We start from the raw sequence: 22,964 nt of genomic DNA on the forward strand, positions 1-22,964 counted from the left end.
CATTTTATCGTTAACGTATATAGATTTAAAAATTCATAATCAATTAACAAAATAATAATTCATTAACAATTAACAAAATATCAATTCATAATCAATATTTAACAACTAATTAATTCATAATTAATATTTATCAAATAATCAATTAACAAAATAATAATTCATTAACAATTAAAAATTCATAAACAATTAACAATTCATAAATAATTAACAATTCATAAACTATTAACAATTCATAAATAATTAACAACTCATAAAAATATAAAAAATTAACAATTCATAAACATTTAACAAATAATGAATTAGCTAAAAAAAAAAAAAAAAAAAAGGGAACAGTGGCCACAGCCACTGCCCAACCTGATCAAGAAAAAAAATGAAATTTGATTTATTTTTTTGAAAATTAACGACGATTAAATGTTAAACATGCGTTGAATATAATGTATATAACAAAAATAATAACAAAAGTTCATAGTAGAAAACCTTAATCGAAGATTTTTTTGTAATGTTTCGTTTTAATCGAGTTATTCGCGCTTTTTTCCAAAATTCGAAGAATGTTTTCGCTTCTTCGAATATACCGAGAATCTAAACTTTCCCGACAAAATTAATAAAACGACGTATTTTGATGTGGGGACCACCTTGAAATCGCCTCCAATGGCGTTTTTGATTTTTTTTTTTTTTTTTTTTTTTTTCGCCCTAATTTTCGTGGTTTTAACTGACGGGTTTTTATGTTGGGTGATATAAATAGAAGATTTCTTCGTATATAGGTGAGAGAAAACTTGTTTAACGCAAAGAAATATCGCGCTAAAGTTAGCTTAACGGATCTACTCCGTCATGGTTAATAGGTACTTTTGTACCAAATTTTTTTTGGGAATATTTTGGTTCACTTGAATTTTTATTGAGTCATTTTGATTCCGGCCTCTTTTGTAGTTGATGAGGGAGGGTCTTGGACCAATTGAGTAATGGACCTGGCAATAATTGAATGATTCCAAGAGTCTCTCTTCCCACTACCGCTTTAAATAATTGGCCTTTGAATCATTGAAAAGGTCCCAATGCTACTTTACCATAAGGTTCATTTAAAGAAGGAACAATTACAAATTCACCCACAAATACTTCCTCTATTTGTGGGGAAATTTGAGTTTACAATAGTGAGAGAATAGTTATAAATATTACTTTCATTATATAGTTTCTTCACATGAAATAGGTAAAGTAACACAAGAAATGTATAAATATAGCTCTTGAAAATTTATTTTCGTTCTCTGAATTCGTTATTAAAATGGTACTTGTAGTACTAGTAATATCTAGGATAGGTAAAGTAACATAAGAAATGTATAAATATAGCTCATAAAATGGTATTTTCGTTCTCTGAATTCGTTATTAAAACGGTACTTGTAGTACTAGTAATATCTAGGATAGGTAAAGTAACATAAGAAATGTATAAATATAGCTCATAAAATGGTATTTTCGTTCTCTGAATTCGTTATTAAAACGGTACTTGTAGTACTAGTAATATCTAGGATAGGTAAAGTAACATAAGAAATGTATAAATATAGCTCATAAAATGGTATTTTCATTCTCTGAATTAGTTATTAAAATGGTACTTGTAGTACTAGTAATATATAGGGTTAGAAAAATACTAGTTACCTATAGTTTGAAAAGCAAACAAAGTTATATTCTCCAGGCTCCACTTTACATGGTCTAAGTGTGCACTCAGGAAGGGGGGCTGTTGAGTTGTCTCCTAACATCATCACATCATGAATTAGCTCTTGGAAGTGAGCTGGGCCTGAGATTCATTTTCTTTACAATTAGGGAAAAGGGTCAAAAATACCCCTCTACTTTGGATAAATGGCTAAAAATATCCTCCGAACTTATTTTGGGTCAAAAATACCTTCGTAAATTTTTAAAGTTTTTAAATATACCTTCACATCCCGAATGAAATTATCCCCCAAAATAACCCGAAATCATTATTTAAACCCGTTCCATCAGTTAAACCCGACCCAACTAAATAATAACCCATAAGATCCCTTTATTCCCCCAATTCCCTCAAACTTCAAACCTACGTATTGGGGGAATAAGGGGATTTTATGGGTTATTATTTAAATTAGCTTCGCTTAAATGATTGAAATGGGTTTCAAGAATGATTTCGTTATTTTGTGATAATTTCACAAGACAGGGGTATATTTGAAAACTTTAAGGATGAGGGGTATTTTTGACCCAAAATAAGTTTGGTGATATTTTTAAATTTTTTTTCCAAAAGTGAGGGGTATTTTTGACCCTTTTCCCTTAAAAAGTTAGCAGAAATCTTTCTAATTATCAGGACTTCTTGTTGCGATTGGTTTCATACTGTATTTGCCTTTGATACCTGTCCAAGTTGAGCAAAATGGATTTTGAGGATTCATGTCCTAACAACCCCCATTAGCTTGTGATTGAGACATGGTAGTTATTGTTGTTTTCATATGGAATCTTCTTGGTATATACTCCATTCTAGATGAAATGTCCTGCAATCCTGTATTGATTACACCTCTCTTGAGCCGAGGGTATATTGGAAACAGTCTATATACCCACAATGGTAGAGGTAAGATCTGCGTACATCCTATCGGGATTAAAAAAATAATCCAATATACAAATTTGGGATTAGAAAAATAATCCCAATATAAACTTCAGGATTAGAAAAATAATACCGATAGAAAAAATAGTAATTATTTCATTTGACATTTGATTATATTTTTGTTTTCGGTGCTAAGAAATGATAGCTCGGTGTACAAAGTAATTGATACGATTGCAAAAGGCAATAAGAATTTCTCCATTGTGTTTATACAATGGGAAATTGAATCAATTTTTAAATAGTTGTGCCTTTCAACTCTCTTTCTTCCTTATCTTGTTATATACATTTGAATATGCACTATATTAATCTGATACGATCTTCATGCACGTACTTTTGAGAGAAGATCACGCAGATTTCATAGTTAATTAATTAAAAGTATATCATAAAAAGGGGTTTAATATAATAATTGACAGCGATCTTAGGGAAATCCAAAGCAAAATAAAATAAAACGAAAAAAGATAACGTGAGTAATTATTGTGAAAAATAGCATTGGTATCTTTGAAGGATACCTGAAAAGTTTGGTTCACTCCAATCATCAAAGGAAAATCATTTAGAGATTTGTAAAGTTTATCAGTAAAATATTTTCATTCACATATTTTTTGGAAAATATTTTCAATTATATTTAATTTAACATATTTAGAAGTGAACAACCATCACTGCAGTGGATATTTGTACAAAACGGAGTATGAATTGTAGTATAAAATTCTGGCTCATCTAATATTGGTAATTAGATAGAGAAAAGGCCATAAATAGTCCCTTATCTATAGGAAAGAGGTCTAAAATGGTCCCTTAACTATACACTTACCTATTTTTAGTCCTTTAACTATCCAAAAACTTATCAAATTGGTCTCCGTCTATTTTTTTATACAAACAACGTACAAACTAATAAACCTTCGTGAGATTATTTCTCTCTCCCCGCTTCTTTTTCCTCAAGTTCCTCTTGTTAAAAAAAAAAAAAAAAAAAAAAAAGAAAGATTCTTAAACGGCACTGTCGGCTCTCGAGTCTTTAAAATTCGAAAAGACAAACTCGCACAAAATTTCTTTAACCATTCTTCTCAAACACTACTAAAAAACCAGTAAAAACCGATGGAAAAAACCGACGGAATCAATAATTTTTTTAAATCTTTTTTTTTTAAGAAAACCGATGGACTGCGTCGGTTATTTTTTGCACAAAAATGCGTAAAAAAATATAATTATTTTTTATATTATTTTCTAAAATAAACCGATGGAGTCCGTCGATTTTTTATTTTTATTTTTATTTTTTATTCTTTTTATAAAAAAAACGACGGAGACGGACTCCATCGGTTTTTAGAGCGAAAAAACAATATAAATTAAATCTATGTAAGTATATGAACAAAAAATATCAGTGGTCTAGTGGTAAAGCCCTTTAATGCCAAGGAACATACCCGGGTTCGATTCCAAGTTCCTACATTTCATTCTTTAATTTAAAAAAAAAAAAAAAAAAAATCGACGTGAGACCGTCGGTTTTTTTTTTTTTTTTAACAAAACCGATGGACTGGTTCGGTTTTCCATCAGTTTTAACCGATGGAGTCCGTCGGTTACGAAACGCGAGAGAGAACTTGAGGAAAAAAGTTGAGGTTAAAGAATGAACTTGAGGAAAAAGCAAGGTGAAAGAGAAATATGTGTCCGAATGGTTTAACGATTAATCTCACGAAGGTTTATGAGTTTGTATGCTCGTTTGCATATAAAAATAGACTCGAGATCAAATTTGATAAGTTTTGATCGTTAAAATGACTAAAACCAAGAAGTCAGATAGTTTTTTGATCATTTTAAACCTACTCCCATAGATAAGGGACTATTTATGGCCTTTTCTCTAATTAGATACGTGCCCTGCCCTTGTATTTTAGCAAGCCACGTGTATCATAACTCTGCAATTCTGGATTTCCTTTACTCCCTCCTTCTCCTTCATTGTGCACTACAACTCATATTTTTGTTTATTTATTATTGATGTTCTTCTGCTACTATATAGTACTACTTATGAAAAGGTAGGTCATAAGGTTCATCTAATGCTTTTCTCTGTTTTCCTCTATTCTATATTTATTTAATTTGATTTTTCTTCTTTCCGTTGAAATGTTGCACATATAAATTTCTTTTTAGTTATGCTTTTAAAAAGCGCGGATAGCAAATTCCTTAGGCTAGATAGAGTGGTGGTTGTAAATTACTAGGTAGCCTAGCTCGGTCCAGCACCAGGAGCCTAGAAAGGTACAGGCACCAGTTCATTTAGTCAATGAAGCTGCAGTTCGGTTATCGAGATTTTCACCCAAAGGTTGAAATTGGGCCGAATCCATCTCTTACTATTCAGATGGACCAGACAATTGAAAAGCCTTCAAATGCACATAGGGCTTTTTTGGAAAGGACAACTACGTATATATACCTCTTAAAGAAAGATATTTATAAAATGTGACGATAGTTTTATATTTACAAACATAACATTACAAACCCTATACAAAATATGCTTTTCTAAATTTAAAAAATTATTTTTTTATTTTTTTAAAATTTTATTTTTTATTTTTTTTAAAAATATTTTTAAATTTTATTTTTATTTTTTTAAATATTTTTTTTTTAAAAAATATTTTTTCGCTAAAAAATTTATGTAGGAAATGTGTATATCTCGCTCAAGGCTTAAAAAGTTCGCTCAAAATTTAGTGTATGAAACAAGATGAAAAAATATGAAATGTATATATATCGTTCAAGCGCTTAAAAATCCGTTCAAAATCGTGTGTATGAAAACAAGATGAAATTTGTATCTCATAAGTCTTAAAATTTCGCTTACATTTTCGTGTATAAAGTTCATGTTAGATTTCGTAAAATTAATACAAATACAACAACATTATATACAACTTTGATACAAGACTTAAAATAATCGCTCAAATTTTTGTATATGAATATGTATATCTCGATCAAGGCTTAAACATTACGCTCAAAATTTTATATACGAGAATGGTATGAAATGTGTATATCTCGCTCAAGACTTAGAATTTCAGTCACATTTTTCGTATATAAAGTTCATATTAGCTTTCTGGAAAGTTAATACAGTACAACAACATTGTAACAACTTTCATACAATATTCAAAGCTTAAAGTTTTCGCTCACAATTTTGTATATATGAAAACTTTATTAAAAATTTCACTCACATATACACATTTCATACACAAAAATTTAAGGTAATTTTTTAAGCCATTGAGCGGAAAAAAAAAATTTAACTTTTTTAAAAAATATAAAAATTATTTTTTAAAAAAATACTATATAATTTTTTTTTAAAGTATATTTTTTCTAGAAAAAGATATATGAAAAGTCACAACGTTTCATAATATATCATTATGTTTTGTAAATAAAAAAAATTATTTATATATTTTGTAATAAAGAGTTTTAAGTAGATACTTTATGTAATTTTCCTTTTTTTGAAAATTAAATGAGCAAAGAAAATGATGCATGAGTAGCTCATATTGAGAGGCAAGGAAAGAATCCTCACTTCCCGAGAAACTATAATATTCTTTTTGCGCTTTCATATCAATGGTCATGTTATTTGTTAATTGTGATTCAAATGTTTACTGATTTTAATTACTCCGTCGGGATCAAGAGAGAGTGTCCTTTTTTTCTTGAGTTAAAAAAAGAGTGTTTACTTAGGAAATCAAGAAACAGTTGCTCTTATTCTTTTAAAATTGCCCTTATTAAGTAATATGTGATCAAATTCCAATACATATTTAATTGAGGGCAACTTAATCAAATTACTTCTTTTTGTCTAGGAATTTGTACTTAGGCTAAAGGACACTCTCTCTTTGATCCGGAGGAGTATTTTAATTCTCTCTCTGTTGTCTTCTTCCAATTGTCACTCAGGTTTGGGGTTCTCACTCCCAATGTGTACAGCAAAATTCATAAATGTGTTAATTCTGGTCAGTCAATTGCTTTGGCTTATTTGAGATATAGAGTTTTAGCTATTCCAGATTTTAGGAAGGTGCTTAAAAGTCTATTTCTGCAGACCCATTGTCTTAGGCTAAATAGCATGTTTATGGAGAATAATGATGTTATTCTTAGTGTTAAGAAAAAGCCAAAAGGAAAAGGTAATGGAAAGAAACAAAGATGTGGGACTTTTAAGATTCGGAAGGTTGTAATAATGGAATTTTTCGTGGATCATGTCATTATATTAAGCCTTGGTGTTGATAAGTGGCCATGTGCATAGTTGGTGAATAAACATTTCTAATTTTTTAAAGCACTAAAACACGAGGGACGAACATTCTATTTGTGTATGTAGTGAGCTTGCTGTTTTTAGATTCTTTCAATTTTGAATTTCGGATTTGACTTGGGGGATGTGTTGAAGTTGAGTAAATGACTTTGAAAACAAAGAACTATATATGGAGCAATGATAAATCTGAAGTGACTTTAGAGAAAGAATAAATATATATTTTGATCTTAAAAACAGTTCAAATTTCAAAAATAGAATACAATCGCGTGAGTGTAGAGTAGCACATGTATTTTTTTCGCTCTTGGATCTTTGCTATTTCACACCAATATGCTATTGTACATCATCCATCTGACGACTGATATTACTGGTGGCTTCTAATTTTTTTGGCATATGGCAGGAAGAAAGCATGAGAGTGGATAAGCTGATGGAAAAAATCGGCGTGTTCTTGGGTCATTAAAAACCTTGTGGCTGTTTTCTGCTGATAATGAAAGCAAACCACGTTTCTGGACCTTCCTGTACGGACTTTATTTGGGTCTCTCTAACTAATAGAAAATTTTCTTTTCATGAGTTGTTTTGGCTCATTTAGTGCCCACTGCACAAGCAGTAGCAGAGACGAACAATGTAAATATCTGCAGCACAATGTAACTAAAGAATACTTTAGCTTTTTAAGAAAGAAGCTTGAATATGGAAGTCAAAATTCTTCAGCAGAAAAAACTCACTTCTGTCCTCATTGCATCAGGTAATGATATGATACCTTTCCTTGCCTAAATGAAAGATATAGCGAGTAATGTCAATTATATGTGGCAGATTGACTGTTCAATTTTAAGGCTGTTTTTGGACTTTCAAGCAAACCAGACAAGCGGATTCTCGATGTTGTGATTGTTGATAATGTTTTATTTAGCCATTGCGGGGTATTATGAGGAAATCTACAAGTTGGCAGAGGTATGATGATTTTCACTTTCTCTGTTTTTTTTTTTTTTTTTTAAGTTTCCAATTTCAGAATAGGTTAATATAAAGATTTAGACTTCTAATATTTGCTGTCAAATTAGAGCAGTATGGAAAATCAAAGGTAGATAACTTTTAAACATGCATAATAGTAGAAATAAATATTAAGTTACGGATATATTCTTATTGCTGTGAGAAGAATGATCGATACCGAGGCTGTGTCCTGTGCTTGGCTATCATCTCCTTCAATGATGGAAGTGTCTCCAATAAGTTGCTTATAATTACTGGAGTATTTGGTTTAGGCCCTCTGAGAAATATCCCATACCAGGGCTATTAACCTGTTTCTTTAGTTTGAAAACTAAAATCTTGTTTCTTCAGTTGTCTTCCCTTAGTGAATACAACTTGATGGCAAGAAACAAAGTACATACACATATGTAATGTCGGATACATCCTACAGGCCATAGCAAGATATATAGGCTAAGAGAGTGTTTTATTTCTCAAATACGAAAATCCATTTTTGGCAAGTCCTATAGACATACTAGTGGCTCAAAAAGGGGAAGTTTTTCTCAGCACATTTATCCCACTATACTACTAAAACCCTAATCACCAATCACCTTCGGTTGCTGTTTTCATTTTATATACTACAAACGAAATTGTAGCGTCTTTTCAGAGTGTTTGATCACTGTTGAATGCTCAGTGAATTTAATTTGTCTTACAAACAAAAAAAATACGTGCAACAGACATATATCCTTTCCTTCACTCTTTCACTCTACGACACTAACAGAGACACATTGCACTTGCACTTGCACTTGGAACTATTGCCCCTCTTCAACTATTGTTCCCTATTCAACTATTGCTTTCTCATGACCGATAACTAGGAAATCCTCATTTGTAGTCAACAGACCTTTTGATCAGATGTTATCTCTCCTCGCAGCCTATGCCGTGTTTCTCGCATGTTTCCGAAACTTTCGGAGATGAATCTGCTCGCCGGTTGCTCGTGGCAACAAATAGAGAGGCTCCCTCTTTTTGTACCATTAGTCACCATAAATCTCTCCATTGAGTCCTGGTATGCTGCCAGCATTATCATATATTTTTAGGAGTAATAACCTTGACCTAGTCAAATCAGCATCATTCACCCTTTTATATTATGTTTAATTTCTTTTGACGTGATCTGAATAAGTGATAAAAAATAATAATTTATATTTGTTCTCTTGAATTTTTTCTTCTATGATATGAATTTGCGCGAAATGGGTGGTAGAAGACTTATTTCATATTGCAAAAGTTTCATATTCAAAGTGTACCAAAAATCAATAGGAATATGTTATTTCGAAAGAACCTAAAAAATAAAGGAACCCAATTCGCCCGCTAGTGGCCGGGCTGGGGGCCATTTGTATAGGCCCTTTAATTAAAGGGTCGGCCGTCTGCTAACCCATTTAATTCCTTCGTCCTTTGAAGGTTGGGTTGGGTTGGGGCTGGGCCACCCATTTCGATTAGCCTCTACTGTACCCGCACACGCATAATACGAGTAATTGGGTCTTGTTCTAAAGTTTGCACTCGGTTTGTCAGCGTTTGGACTTATTTTCGGCGTTTGGACTTGGGCTTGTAAGTTTTCCACGATCCCCCATGCGCAAGGGCATCTTAATAAAATTAGTGGCCTAAAGCCAAATTTTAGTATGAGGCTTAAATACATACAGTTATATAAGAATATTTACCGTTGCTTTTTTTTTTTTTTTTTTTTTTCTGTACTTATTGCCTTTTACTTCACATTGTAACATTGATATTTATAATAGTGAGGATTGATTTTCAAGTTAATAAGATTTTAGCCATGTGTTTTAAATACATTACCTTGGATATTATTGTAAAAACTTTATTTGTTTAGATCAAAGTTGTAAAAATATTTCTCTTAAAAAGTAGATAGTTTTTCTTTCTTTCTTTCTTTTATTATATAAATATTGGAGTACCTAGCATTTTGCACCCCTAGTGTGTGTTCTCTTTTGTAATTTACACGCTATCCTTTTTTTTATATATATAAATTTGCACCCTAATCTATATGTTTCTTTGCAAAACAATAAAGCAACTCCTTTTTTAAATATTTTAGGAGGGCAAAGTAGGAAAATACAAATATGAAGGACAAAATATATATGGCATCAAATGAAAAGAGAGCTCATAGTCTCTTTTGCCAGCTCCAGATGACATTATCCTACTGCTCTATATTTAATTTGCTTGGTCCTAGCAGTTCATTAACATCAACAAATACTTCCCCGTATTAACATTACAACGAATTAAAGTTATAACCATACTTAAGTTCATTCGAAGTCGGCAATTCACAACCTCTATGTTGGGGACGAAATGAGGAGGCCATTCTCAGAATTCATATGGCCACTCAATCGTATTGAATTAGCAAATTCTGTTATTAAAGAAAAGGTGTTGTTGTCCTCTGTACTTCACTACAATCCCATGCTTAGAAAATGTTTAGACACCCAATGCGTTCCATATGTATGGGCTTTTCTTAGTTTTTTTTCCAGACTATTGGCTCATGTGTGTTGTATAATCAGCTCTATGAGTTTTTTGTGTCTCCTCTATGTTTTGTGGATGCAAAATAGGAAAGAGGGATTTCTAGTTTATGTTGGTGCATTGAAATTTTAGTGTGGAACTGTAATCTCTCTGTTTTTTACTGAGCATTGTGAGATGCTTTACTCTTCATGATGAATTTAATTTAATTCAGCCTTCGGTCAGAGGCGGATCTAGAATTTAAATTTTAGGGGTTCAACATCTTAAATTTTTAGCACTAAACCATTATATTTCTAAAGTTATGGGTTCATATCTACTATTTATTATAATTTTAGTAAATTCTGACACAAATTTATCTCCGCATTAAAAGTTTGGGGTTCAATTGAACCCCAAGTTATAGTGCTCCATCCGCCTCTGCCTATGGTTATATTTATGTGTAGAGAGCTCAAAAATAATGTCACTCCTGATAAAATGGCAGAGGTACGGCGGGAAAAGTTTTCACCAAATCCAGTCTCGCTCCTTCATACAAAAATAAATTTAGCGATATAAAATTTTATATTTTCCTACTTTGCCCTCCTGAAATATTTAAAAAAGGAGTTGCTTTATTGTTTTGCAAAGAAATATATAGATTAGGGTGCAAATTATTAAAAATAGTAGGATAGGGTGTAAATTACAAAAGAGAACAGACGTTAGAAGTGCAAAATGCCAAGGACTCTAAATATTGTACTTCTTTTCACAATTTTCAACATTGTCTAACATTAAAAAATCATAAAATCCATCCTTAAATTTTGGGGTCTAAAAAAATTGGGAGCCTAAAGCAATGGCTTTACTGGCCTCACCATTGAGCCACCTCTACTCATGCGCCGCCCTCTGGGTCTGATATTCTGGCATTGGCCTCTTCGACCATGCACCTTGCCACTTTGTTTCGATCACCTTCGCACTCTTTAAGCAGTTTAATAATATGCTGGGGACGTGAAACATATTATGCACATTCTTGTAGCCATGAAAGTAATCCTTCAGAAAGCAGCCAGGTTTACAGAATTGTTTTGCCTTCTTGCATGCAACACGGATCAGCCATTGATACAAGAATAAAGAACAAAACATATGAAGTCTTGATTAAAAGGAAAAGTAGTGGAATGTTTAGACGCAGAAAGAATGCAGAAAGAAAAGAAAAATTTCTTGATTTGATAACAATATGCAGTGGAGAATTTTGATAAGCGTGGATAGAAAGTTGTAAGTGTATATATATATATATATATATATATATATATATATTGTGTTTTGTTTTTTCTAAGTTGGAGAATGGGGGAGGACTATTTATAGATTTTTTGAACTTGGGGAATCTGTTAAGCAGTTTAAGTAGTTGGTTATAGCGATTTTTTGAACTCGGGGAATCTGTTAAGCAGTTGAAGTAGTTAGTTATAGCAGTTCATATTATTATGTAAATAGTGGATAATGTAATAAAGAAAAATAAGGAAAGAAAAGGTTACAATAACTACATGATTCGTTCCTCTAATTTCATAAACATTGTGTTATTGAATACAAGCCACTAAGAAACAAACTGACATTATATATATATATATCACTACTAAAAAGCTCTGTTTTACCTATGAGATTTACAGAGGGACGTCCCTTGGTAACCCGGATTTACCGAGGGATGCCATCAGTACAAGGCTCATAGGCAATTTGACCCTTGGTAAATATTACCGAGGGACACTCTCGGCAAATATCGAGGGAGACCCTCACTCATCCCTCATTATTTTCCTAAAAGAAAAAATTAAATGTACCGAGGGACTCTATCGGTACATTAAAAAAACATATATATTATAGATATATTATTTACCGAGGGACAACCATCGGTATGTTTAAATTAATTAAAATTAAAAATTTAAATATACGGAAGGATGTCCCTCGGTAAGTTCAATAAAAAATAATTTGATATTTGAAATTACTGAGGGACATCCCTCTGTAACGTGAGAATCTGCGCTTGGCAATTATGCTTGTTTCCGAGTGACTCTATCGGTAAGTCCCTTGGTATTTTTGGTATTATTTCGAAAAGCAGTGCATATTTTTTACTTGCTTAATAGAAGATTTCAAGCTGCTTCAATAGAAACAACAGCACAACCAATAATAATCATCAAAACAATTCAAACACTAAAAATAAGCCATCAAACATCGTATAAATCCAACCAACTTCAACATTATGCTAACAAATATCAAAAGAATCCCACTAGACTTCAAAAATACTCCAAAATAAAATGAGTCGAACAGGTCACACTTTTATGCCGTGGCGAAGCCATAATTTTCATTAAGATAACTCAAAATATAACGAATTAAACACATGAAGAAATTAAAGGAACAAACATATATTATATATACCTAAATATAATTTTGAACTAGTATGTACAATGTATTTTTTCAAAGAGAAATGCTCGATTGAACCTCTCTCTCACTCCTAGCACTATTATACTCCCTCCGTTTCAATTTATGTGAACACATTTGACTGGACACAGAGTTTAAAAAGTACAGAAGACTTTTAAACTTGTGGTGTTAAATGAGTCACATATATTTTATGTGGCTATAAATCATTGCATAAAGGTAAAGTGTTTTCAAATATAGGAAGAAGTCATTCTTTTGGTACGGACTAATAAAGAAATCGGTTCACATAAATTGAAACGGAGAAAGTAAGAGTTAAATTTGATACCGTATTCATAGAGACATACAATTGAGAATAAGTATTTGCGGCAAGGAGAAGAATTCTACTATTTAGAATTAGCACATTATTACATTTATGAACAAATTTTCTGATCGTTTTGATCTTTTTTGTTTTTTTATAGCTACTGAGGGGAAGAGATTTCAAATTTCTAAATTATTTTGTTCATAGGGTCTTTGACTTGGGTGGAAAATGAGGAAGGATAAAATAGTATTTTTCAAAAGAATCATGTTTGTTGTAAGATTCTTTTTTTCTTTCCAATCATGTCGGAAATAAGATGTTAGCGAGAAAGTTGATCACAAATATGTCGGTCTATGGTAAAAACTATCAAGCTTATGCAAGGGAGAATAGACGCTCTGGGACCTCACCTCAAGGGTGTGAGTAGACACCCTACATTAATGGTACTCCAAATTTTTACATCTCAATGGGTGTTAAATCATATAGTAATTGACATGTTTTTTATAGCCCGGAATTGTATTGTAATGTATAGGATCTTTTCATTCTTAATTAGGGATTTCGAGTTCGAGCTATAGATATAAAATAAATTATGATAAGGAACACTTTAACCTCTAATTGGTCTTACGCGTTAACATTTAAATTCATTGGAGTTGTAATGCGAATGCAAGCATCAACACCAAAAAAAATAATATATTATTAGCATGAAATTTTGCAAGGCTACAAAGGTCCCATCAATAGTGAAATCATTAACCAAATATGTCTAGTTCAAAAACTATATATGAACAATATCTTGATAAAAGATTTTTTTTTTTTTTAATGGACCTTAAATAATGCAAATCTAAATCATTTGAAATTTCAATACAAATATGAGATACCGGGTGAGAAACTAACAAAAATGACATGTTTTTAGCATGAAATTTTGCAAGACCTACAGAGATACAAATCGATTTCTAATCATTGAAGGCAATGTTGAACTATTAACAGTAATAATGAGAGTAGCAAAAAGAAAATCTTGGCTTAAAACCAAGAAACGTTGCTTCATTGGTTGTTTTGAGGTTGATGAGTGTCTTGGACCAATTGAGTAATGGACCTCACCATAATTGAATGATTCCAAGAATCTCTCACCAACTACCTCTCTAAATAATTGGCCTTTGAATAATTGAAGGTCTCAATGCTACTTTACCATAAGGTTCATTTAAGGAGGGACCATTACAAATTCACCCACAAATATTTCCTTCATTTAAGGGGGGACCATTACAAATTCACCCACAAATATTTCCTCTATTTGTGGGGAAATTTGACTTTATAATAACGAGAAAATAGTTATAAATATTATTTTAATATTATAGTTTCTTCACATGAAATAGGTAAAAAAAAAAAAAAAAAAAAGGCGCATAATAAATTTATAAATATAACACATGAAATTTTATTTTTGCTCTCTGAATTAGTTATTGAAAGGGTACTTGTAGTACCAACGATATCTAATTCTAGTATCTGATTTTAGACATGGTGAATGGAATATACTCTTTACCTACCTATAGTTTGAAAAGAAAAAAAGTAAGGGTTCATTTGGTGAACAGGATTAGAAAAATAATTTTAATATAAAATTTGAGATTAGAAAAATAATCTCAATATAAACTTCGGCACTAGAAAAATAATACCGGTATAAAATTGGACATTGTTTTATTTCGCATTTGGTTATATTTTTGTTTCCGGTGCTAAGAAATGACTGTGACTAAACATAGATACATTAATACTAGTATACAGTCAAACCTCTCTATAATTGCCATTCGTTATAACAACATTTCACTATAACGGCGATTTTTCTCCGAACCGATTTTTCATGTTATATTTTATTTCTCTATAACAACAAAAACATGATCCGTTATAGCAGACACTCGGTGTAAAATTACCTCTCTATACTCAAATAGCGATAATATTTTGTGAGAAATATATTATGTAACAACAAAAGTATGAAGAACCTTAACCTCTTGAGATAGAAGAGTCAAATGTTAAGACTTAGACAACTTTCAAGAAAACTATTGAATTTCCTTTTGCGAAAGTTTGGATAAAAAAATTTCAGTTGAAGCTTTATCACTAAGAAAAATACAATTATAGGTTCTACGTCAAACTTGAAATATTTAAATTCTCAATTAATTTAAAATGCATTTGTTCCATATATTTTAATTTTTATCGTGTGGTACAACTAGTTATGGATTTAGTAGTAATTTATTAGTCTTTTCAATTTTTAATTTATGAGATATGAAAATCCATTAAGATTTTAAAATTTACAAGTATATTGTTTTCGTTTATAGCTTAAAAAATATAAAAAGTTAATTGTTTGCGTATATTTATAACGCCTAAAAATGAGATCTAAATATCGAATGCCGATATACGTAACAAAGACTCATTAAATTTCCAGCAAACGTGACTATAGAGAGGTTTGACTGTAGTAGTAAAACGTATTTGCTAAAGATGTCTAAATCACTATTTTCCTTTCTTATGGAAAAGGCAATGAGATTTCTCCATTGTATTTATAAAATTGAAGTTGAATCAATTTTTAAATAATTGTGCCTTTCAACTCTTGTTCCTCCTTATCTTGTTATTTAGATTTGTACTATATTAATCTGATACGATCTTCATCTCGTGCATGCACTTACTTTTAATTTGGAGAGAAGATCCTTGCAGATTTCATAGTTAATTATTTAGAAGTATATCCGAAAATGGGTTTAATTTAATAAATCGTAATTGACAGCGATCTGAGGGAAATCAAAAGCAAAATAAAATAAAATTAAAGATCACGTGAATAATTGTTGGTAAAAAAATATTGGTTTCTTTGGAGGATAACTGAAAAGTTTGGTTCAGTGAACAAATAATGATTTTCACCAACTATTCTCAAAGTATGAACAAACCTTTTTATATTACTTTTTACCCGATTTTTACATGGATTATATTACATTACAATTAAAACAAACCCTGACTCGGTAAAAAGTATTGTTACTATATATCAGTCTTATGAGTCATTATACAAATATTCTTTTAGTTATAATACCATTTTCACATGAAATTGATAAGAAAACACATAAAATTGGTAATTAAAATAAAATAAAAATTTGTAGTATTCGAAATTGTAATTAGTTAGAAAGATTATTTCCTCGTTACTAGCTAGGTCCGTCTCAAAGCAAATGAAAGTGGTTGATGTGATGTTCTTTGAATATCTCTATGGTGGGAATAAAATAATAAAAAACAGTTACGACATTTGTTGTTAGTCTGTCCTTAAATAGCTCGTAACTAATATTCCGTGATTTTTTGATAATTTATTGTTAAATAAAATTAGCAACGAACCATTGTTGTGTAAGGACTAAAGTTATACCTGGCTATTTATGTTTCAGTAATGGCGAGATGAATTAAATATCATCCCTGAGTAATTGATCTGGTCAAAACGACAATCTTTGATAGAAATTTGATATTTGGAAGTTATCACCTAAAAATGGTTAGGTTAGTGATTTGATTAAGACTTAGGAAGGGTCGATATCACTAACCAATAATGTGACAAAGTACATGCGACTGGAGATAATCGTGCTTAACTAAAAATCTGATAGTTACATTTTTGTAATAAGTAGTCATAAGATATTTGTGAAGGTAGTTACATTTACCAGGAGGAAAGTAGTTTTGAATAAATTTAATTCATACTACGTGTGTTTTGTTTAACCAAACATATCAACTAGTAGTATTTTCACTATTTTACTTTTGGATAGAAACCACGAGGGAAAAAAAGGAAATTTTGTCCATACAATTTGGGATCGTTTGGTTCTCCTGCTATATGTGAGGGTTATAGTGTAGGAATTATTTAAGTGATTAGTAACGAAAGGATCGTTATATATGAATTACTTATCATTTTTGTGTACAGATCCCCAGTTATAGGATCTAATCTTTTACGAATTGCAAGAAATTTCACATATTTTGATAAATAGTTTAACCCCCACATCCCTAATGGAAGTAATCTTATTTCACGTTATATCACGTGTAAACAAATATTTAAATGTCTCATATATATAACATACTATGTAGTATTATTTAATACCTCTAACTAAACATGATAAGATTAATTTTATCTTAGGCGACCAACCAAATAGTAGTATTTCATCATATGCGATATTTTATGATGTGATTAGTTGCTCCATACCACAATCAAACGACCCCCCAGTTTTTTTTTTGTTTTTTTTTTTTTTATAAATAGAACTAATCAATATAACCCTACAGTATATATTGTATATTTTTATTGCTTAAAAGAGATAAATAGTACACTAATTTCCATCATCAATGTTATTAAAGATTGTTACAACACAGCGCATGAGGGCATTTTTAAAAGTTTAATTTAGTGGTCTATATATTAGTGGTCTCTCTCTCGATATATATATATATATATATATATATATATTCTGTGGCCAAATATAACTACAAGTATTTGGATTTGGTTTTAGTTTAATTTCGGAACATTCTAAAATAACATAAAAACAATTATACTAAAAAAAAATTGTACGTTTGGGTTAGTGATTTAGCAAATGTTTTGGAGAGTATAGTAAATATTTTATAAAGAAAAGTTGAATGTCGCATAGAATGTTTTTGGTACCTTGATAATATGCTGGTCTGATTTCTCGAGTATACATTTTAAATACCATCGACCTTTTAGGCAAATTCACAAATAGCCACTTTTTAGCCTTCATAAGTAAAAAGAAAATGACATGGAGTTTCCATGATAATATCCTGGAGAATCATTTATGGAGCGTAAAACTCTACGACAATGACTATTTTTCAAAGATAGAGTTAAAAAGAGGCCAACAGATGCTACTTTTATCAAATGTTTTGCTCTAATTAGTGGATACATGAGACTGGTATAACAAAAAAAAACTTACTTGCATCAGTGTTTTTACTGAACGAATAAATGCAGAATGTGTTTCGAACAGAAAATTTTAAACAATTAACAATTGTTTAGTGATATGCATTTCACTTCAACTTTGTGATTCATTATGATTAAATTATTTGATTTGATTTAATTACCAAGTGCAGATAAATATTGGGCAATTCGCAAGATTGCCCTTCCTTTGGGATGGTCTTTAGTTTTTGCCCCACAAAATGTTGGTCTTTAATTTTTGCCCTTCGCGTTGCAATCCTGAGCTTTGCATAGAAATCATGAGGTTCTGGGTTCGAACCCCCGCTCAGGCATAAATTTAAAAAAAAATCGCAAAGTAAGGCTTAGGTCGCGTGTATGTCGGACCTGGCATACACTTCTTAAGAAATAACTAAAGTTATGGCGAACCCCAGATAACGTAAGTTCCGCCTTATAAGACAAAGTTTATGCCTTGAGGCAAAGTTCCGCCAGGCATACTTTTAGTTATCATGCCCAACTAAAAATCTGCCTATAAGGCATAACTAAACTATGTCTTAAGGAAAAGTTCGCAGATGGACTTTTGAATTAGGCTTAACTAAAAGTCTACCCATAAGGCATAAGTATGCCGGGTCCGGCATAACTTTGGTTATTCCTTAACAAGTGTATACTGGGTCCGGCATACACGTGACCAAAGCTTTGCCTTGTGATTTTTTTTTTTTTTTTTTTTATGCGGCGGAATGGTTCGAATTCAGAATATGAGGTATAAGGCCATTTTTCAAGCGAAGGGCAAAATTACTACAAATATGGGGGCAGCATTTAAAGACCACCCCAAAGAAGGGTAATCTACGCAATTTTTTGATAAATATTTCCGACATATGTGAACCTTTGACTGGTAATGTTGGGATGGACTGAGATTTGTTGGTCTAAACCATTGGGCCACGAAGAGGCCCAGTGAGCTAACCCACTTCCCTTGAGAATGAGCTTGTTTACTGTAGGCCTAGCTAGCTTTTCCCTTGTGACTATTGTTATTGCATTATTATGGATGATCCTTAGATTAGGCTAATTGTTGCCATAATTTTTGTTTTTTGCGTTTGTACTAATTGTTGATAGAACTTCTTGCAAAAATTAATGAATCAACTTAGAAAAGAGGTAATTGAATTATTCCATTGTAATAATAACAAAATCATAGCAGTAATATACAATGTTAGTTAATTCCATCATTTCAATGGAAAACTTCCAAAGAACCCCCTCAAAAGAGTAATTACAGTGGTGGAAACATATGAGGATGAGGTGTTGGAAAATCCTACGCAAGGTATGAAAAGTTAAGAGCCTCGCGAATACGGATTCAAGTCGTGTATAAGGCCCATTAAATGAGGAAATATTTTCCACCAGAATTTTTTATCCCATTGTATCATCAGTGTATAGATAATATACATTTTTTTGCACGGATTGTCCTTCATTTGGGGTGGTCTTTAATTTTTGCCCTTCAAATTGGTGCTCTTTAAGTTTTGCCCTTCGCCTAATACCCCGACGTTGTGGATTCGAACCCCAGCTCGGTAAAAAAATAAAGATAAAAATCGCAAGACAAATGTTTGGATTCGCAAGGCAGAATTTTACAATTTCTGCCTTAAGGCAGAGTTTTGTATTGCGAATTCGAACTCTACCTTGCGATTACAATATCGGTAGTTTGATACTTGCTATAGTAGATCCAATAACCATAACATGATTCTTTATATGGATATATAGTTGCTTGCTAATTGTAGTTTTGGGGTTTGTTAGTTTGGGTCATAATGATCTAAAAAATAGCTAAAAGAATTTTTTGGGATAAGAGACAACGTTATACACCTAAGGGTCTGTTTGGTTGCATATATAATTTATAATACTTGCATAATATCTCACATCAGTTATACTATGTTTGGCCACCTTTCGATATTTGCATAAAATTTAGCAATACGCAATATATTAAATGATTGTTATTTTCGTTGCCGAATAATATCTGCATAAATTATGCAGGATCACATGTTTTGATTTTATGCGAGACAAGAGGTGTAATAAGAATACAAACATTAATAAGTTTATGTATTAAATAACTAACATGAGCAAATGAACTATCATGTATTAACATTTTTAAAATAAATAAACAAAACAAATCTTTGAATCATTGCACTTTATACATTATTAATCTCCGCATTATAATTTTTCCGTCACTAATCTCTACATTACCATATATACATTATTATTCCATGCACAACTTGTCTCTAAACCAAACAACCCGTAAAGGTTCTGTGAAGGTGATAATCTCCAAAATAGCAAGAAACCATGTGCAATTCCTTTGCCCAGTGTTCATTGAATGTAGATTTGGGCTTGTTATATATTGGGATTTTTTTTAACTGCGCTCGATCTTCGTTTCAAATCAAACTAAATTAATTTTAAGAGCGATGAATGATATATAAATATATAATCTTTCTCCACTTGTTTCAAAATTGTGACATTTGTAAATATAAAAGTTTTTATTGAAATATCCTATAATTTAGAGTGTGTATAAAAAATTCTTGGAGTCCTTTTATTTCAAAATCATAGTATTAAAACAAAAAAATGAATATCTACTTTTATTAAATTTATTTTGCTCTCATTTTTTTGCTCTAGTTTATGAGCCCAAAAAGATATAAATAATCGAAAACAAAAAAAACTGCGCCACATTGAATTTGTAGAATCTAAATAGGTAGGGGTGTCAATGGGACGGTTCGGTAGGTTATTTTAAAAAAATTATACCATCCCAATTCTTCAGTTATTTTATTTTGTGTAATCAAAATTAGACTTTTCGAGATCGTCCCATCATCTCGATTTTTTTTCGGTATCGGTACGGTTTGATTAATTTTCGGTTATTTTAGTTTTAAAGTGTCACCTAAGAATACACCACCATTAAAATGTAACGACACGACTCCTCCACAAACCTATTTGTAGTACACCATCAAAATAAAGCTTCTATTTGTTTTAGCGAAATATTTAATGTAAAAGCTATTAGAAAAATTACACAAAGTAATTAAACCTAAAATGTATTATATCAAGTAGCAAAACAACAACGATGGCATCATCGCGACGTAAATCCTCATTGATTGACCAGGGAGAAGAATAACTTGCTAAAGACAGCAATTTTGATTTGAGCCAAAACAAACATTAACTTATAGGCCACAGAAATCACAGCTTGAATTTGATACATATACATCAAGCAACGTAGTAGAGGAGACCAAGAGGGAGGTAAACTTTTGTTAGTGCTAACTATAACCAAAAATTCCTACTTAAATCATCTAAATCTATGACCGTATGACTATGTATATGAGGTATCCTTTTGAAACTAAATCCAATCAACTAAAGGCCCAAAATTTGTTGGCCAAAATTCTTTTTTATATTGCAAATGGTAACTTATAAAATATATATTTTTTATATATTCAATTTAATATATTTGTAATATATAAAATATATTTCATACATGTAAGGCTATCTGTCATTTCGGGAATTTTTTGATTTTTGTATAAATTAAAAAAGACCGCCCTAATTGTTCTAGACTCGTTATAAGCTTAAATAATAATCCATGATTTTATTGAAAAACACCATAAATCGGTTCGATATAGTTAGGTTCGGTCGGTTTTTCATATTTTTTTGACACCCCTATAAATAGGTGAGGAAAGAGTTATACTTTGTAATAAAAATCCAACATTACCCTAACCCTAATTGATACATTTAGCTTATCTTCAGAGCCGTCAATATGGGCTAGGCCCATTGGGCTGACCCAGCCCAACCCGTGATTTGATAAGGTTGTTCTAAGATTTTTAGAGCCCATTCGGGAGAATGAGGTTTTTAGCCCGACCCGAAAGTCCGCCGATTCGGCTTGACCAATTGGGACGGGGCCAACCGTGGGCTTGAGCGACATTGAGTATAAATATTTTTTTGGCATCGAGTATAAATATCATTACACCAATAATAAAAACATGATCTAACAAAAATACTTTTGCAAACAACAACAATTAAATTTAATGTTGTGGGCATACAGTTCTTTTCGCCTCGCAGCTTATGCTTTTGCGCCCAAGACTACGCTAAACTTGTGGCGTACGTCATGTGGATCTATACCTTTCCTTTGCGCCCCAAAGCGTTTTGGTGTGCCCTGGCCTGGGACTCGCCCAAAAAAAGCCTTTGAAAAAACTGTCTGAGACTTGATTAACAAAGTAGTAATACCATGTAATATTGTCTTGTAAATATTTATGTTAGCATTTTTTTAATTCGAGTTTAAACTAAATAATTATCATTTTTTTTAAAGTATTAATTCGCCGCTGCACTGTTTCCACTTAGTGACGTGCTGGGTCGTCATTATGAGGCCCATAAAAAAAAGGAATAACTACATGATATAACAAACATATAGTGGGTATTAACATTTAGGTATAGTTTAACTTAATTACTTCTTCATAGCAAACATTATGGTATTAATAACATATTTAGTAACTATATATATACACACAATAAAAATAGAATACTCATCACACTATTCACTCCCAACCCATCCCTCTATCTCTCTCCCTCTTCTCCCTATCGCTCCTCTCGTGAGCTCGCGATCGTCAGGAATTTCTTCGACCACCCCCCCCACCGGCGCCTCTTTCCTTTTTCCTTTTCTTCTCGGGTTACACTTTTTTTCCTTTATTCTCCGGAGGCAAAAAGGAAAAAAAACCCAGATCTATGACGGATCCGCTGGTCGGCGAAGCTCCGACGAAGTCCCTCCAATCTCCGCCGTCGCCACCACGAAGAATTCAAGATGCCGACGATGGCACGCCGGAAAAGAACCTCAGATCTATGCTGGAGAAGAAGAAAAAACGCAGATCTACGTCGGAAAAAAAATATCGTCGTTGTATTCGCTGGAATTTTTTTCCGGTCAGATCTGGAAAAAGTCTAGATTTTCGTTGTATTTGTTGTATATTTACCGTGTATACAATATTTTTTCACTTGTATTTGTTGTATACATACCGAAAATATATTTTCCGGTCGTATCCGGGAAAAGTGATTTCGTATTTGTTGTATATTTAGCGTGTATACAATTTTTTTTTGTTTGTATTTGTTGTATACATAGCAAAAAACTTTTTTTTTAATTTTTTGG

General features: G+C 31.7%; 1 long non-coding RNA gene across 1 annotated transcript; it reads left to right on the forward strand.

Moving 5' to 3' along the window:
• The first annotated feature begins 7,085 nt into the window (after positions 1-7,085).
• On the forward strand, positions 7,086-11,415 carry LOC132060572 (uncharacterized). Its single transcript, XR_009415952.1, has 3 exons — positions 7,086-7,542; positions 7,611-7,745; positions 9,847-11,415. It is a non-coding gene; the product is annotated as an uncharacterized LOC132060572 (long non-coding RNA).
• The last annotated feature ends 11,549 nt before the right edge of the window (positions 11,416-22,964 follow it).

The sequence above is a fragment of the Lycium ferocissimum genome, chromosome 6 (genome assembly GCF_029784015.1).
Source record: "Lycium ferocissimum isolate CSIRO_LF1 chromosome 6, AGI_CSIRO_Lferr_CH_V1, whole genome shotgun sequence".
NCBI classification, from domain to species: Eukaryota; Viridiplantae; Streptophyta; class Magnoliopsida; order Solanales; family Solanaceae; genus Lycium; species Lycium ferocissimum.